Source organism: Alligator sinensis, unplaced genomic scaffold (assembly GCF_000455745.1).
Source record: "Alligator sinensis unplaced genomic scaffold, ASM45574v1 scaffold264_1, whole genome shotgun sequence".
In the NCBI taxonomy this organism is placed as follows: domain Eukaryota; kingdom Metazoa; phylum Chordata; order Crocodylia; family Alligatoridae; genus Alligator; species Alligator sinensis.
The window spans coordinates 3,811,486-3,814,265 of NW_005841831.1; the positions used below are offsets into that span (position 1 = coordinate 3,811,486).

At 48.6% G+C, this 2,780-nt stretch overlaps 1 protein-coding gene across 2 annotated transcripts in view; it reads left to right on the top strand.

The window, feature by feature from the left end:
* Positions 1–2,386: 2,386 nt before the first annotated feature.
* The window catches only part of PITX3 (paired like homeodomain 3), a 32,894-nt gene continuing 32,500 nt past the window's right edge, over positions 2,387–2,780 (top strand). The window contains exon 1 of one of the 2 annotated variants that reach the window (XM_025210452.1): positions 2,387–2,708. The gene's annotated coding sequence lies outside the window, so the exon portion shown is untranslated. The remainder of the gene's footprint in view (positions 2,709–2,780) is intronic. The other variant, XM_006014799.3, reaches the window with a different exon arrangement.

Here is a 2,780-nt window from a genome sequence, read left to right on the forward strand (position 1 = left end):
TCTAGCTACTAAATTTAAATAGCCAAAATACCATTGTTCCTTTAGTTTTTGGGGTTTTTTTTCATTTGTTACTGTGTTTTCTGCAGGGGCACAATTCCATTACAAAAAAGGAAGTGACTGGTTGTCCTGTGGACAGTTCCTTTTTTCTACTATCTCCAGTGCCAGTGTGGTCCACACATTTTAAAAAGTGCAGAAGTGGTGCAAGCACTTACTTTTCATACCTTTAAGAAATGTTTGGAGGCTTATCTTCCTGGAGTGATTTGAGCCCAGCTGACTTCCTGTCCCTTGGGCAGGGGGCTGGAGCTGATGATCTCACGAGGTCCCTTCCAGCCCTAATGTCTATGAAATCTATGTCTATGTATGAGTCCCCAGTCTAGCTCATCTCCATGCACCAAGCAGAATACCTCCCCCAAGGGAGAAGATGTATAGTTCATTAATTATCCCAAATGTGGGCACACCAAAGGTGTCTCTTACCTATGAATTTCCCTCTGTTACCTCAAACCTTATGTATGAAATTGAGTTTTCCCATGAGATATAGTAACAAAGTATCACAGATACAGTGGCAGTGCTACTGTTCTTCTCAAAACTGGGGCTGGTATATGTAAAGATAAGTTGGTGTTTGAGAAGAAAAAGAGTGATTCAGTGTATTGCTATTCCTATTGGTTCTTGTTTTGAATTCTGCAAAGGGCAAAAAATTGAACCGAGGGCTCAGGTTTACATTAACAACACATGCTTCCAAAGATAAAGTCAATTTGATGATAATTTCCTGGGTTGCCCACTATCATGTGTGGGATACACCTGTTTCTGCATGGTATTGAATTTAACCCCTAAAATCTAAGTCCTTTTAGCACACCTGCTCTTGGCATATTCATATTCCAATACATATCCATATGTCACATTATACATTTAACAGACTCTCTAAATACAACTCATAAATCACACAATGTTAAATTCATTCCTATTCTCACAATACTACTTCCTAATCTCTAAAACATATCAGTGAGAGAGCTTGAGGGTGACCTTTGCCATCATAAATCTCAGGAAAGGTTGACATAGAAGTGACCTCAAGGAAATCTGAATGGAAAAATAAGTATTTGACCCATCTAGGCCCACAGACACCTTCCAGTGATAAACCCTACCAGGCAATACACTCCAGACTGGAACATAACAAAAACACTACTCTGTACCACTTACCCACATGCTTGATTCTATGCATTTGAGTTAGTGGGACTACTGCTATGACAAAAGTTACACACTGATATGTAAACATTTGCAGGATTGGGGCCTAACAGTGCACTTCTGGACAGGAAATGGAGAGCAATACAGTACCACACTCGAGTAAGGGTCTGATTGTGCAACACTAAAGTGAATGGAAGCTTGACCACGGAGTTTAGTGGGAGAAGAATTTGTTCCTAAAGCAACAGAGGGTATTAGGTTGGCAGATGTACATGACTAAACTAGACTATATCCTATATACTGGAATAACTGGCTCTAGCCTTGGAAAGGTGACATGTATTAACAGAAGTACAGTATTATTGTACTATTAACCTCCAGTTTGGCAATCAAAAACATGCCACCTGTACAACCAACAGATTGCTCACTGTGTCACTTGCTTTCCCCAGCAGCTATGCCTTGTGTCCCTGTCTGAAAGATGGAAATAAAAATACTCAACACAGGTGCTAGGGTAGATGAACTCTCTGTCACTAGATCTCAAAGCTCTTTATAAACTATCATTGAAGTGAATGCCTAAGGGGGAAAGGAGAGAGACAAAGGCAGAGGCAAAGATCAAAGTGTAAATGATAATCTAGAAACTAGATTGGTAGGGCACCATGCTAGTGGGATCTCACTATGATGAGGGCACTTGTCAACTGAAGTGAGACTTGTGTTAGGTTGTGCAGCATGGAATCCGTCCTGGCTTCCCAAGGTATTCATAAAGCTGCACACACTGCAGTATCTCACCTGCTGAATCATCAGAGTACCCCAAAGGCCCAAGAAGGAGAATGGCTTGTTTAGCAGAGGGGCCTGCTAACCAGCTGACCAACAGGGCCTTATCACTGCTAAGGCCCTGGGGGTGGAATGGAAAGGTACCATCTGCACTGGGGCACCGGCTGGTAGGAGGAAGCAGAGTGGGGGAGAGGTGCGGCTTCCCATGTGCTAAGCTGCCTGGCTGGAGGCGGGCACCAGCCCAGCTCTGGGCGGCCTAACACCGCCCCGAACGCCTCCGAGAGCTGAAGCTTGAGCAGCTGTAATAGGCGGAGAGAAAAGGAGAGGGGCAGGGGTTTGACCACCCTAACAGGCAAGTGCATGGGGAGGGCCTCGGGATGCAAATCGGCCGGGCGAAGAGCGGGCCCTGTGCCGGCGGGGCGGCGCCGAGGGGCTCACAGCTGGAGCGGGGTGGGGCCAGCCCTGGGAAGCGCAGCTGGGCAGAGGGCGGGCTGAGTGTGCGGAGCCGGGGAGCAGCTGGCTGGGGGCGCCGGCTGCCTTCCATAAAGTGAATGGCCGCAGTGAATAGGAGTCAGTCGGCGGGGATCGGCCTCCTGCTCCCTCTCCATGTGGCGCAGGCGAGCAGAGAGGCACAGAGCGGCCGGGGAACCAGGGGGACTTACTTTGTGACGGGAGCCCAGGAGCCCGGGCGCAGGGGTGGGGGCAGACATCTCTCCCGCGCCCAGGATTAAGGCCGCCCGGCAGAGCCGGCATCAAGACTTGCTGTAAGTGCTCGCCCCGCGCCGCCGGCTCCTTCCCCCCCCGCCCCCCCGCCCGTCCACCAGGGGGCAGAGGCC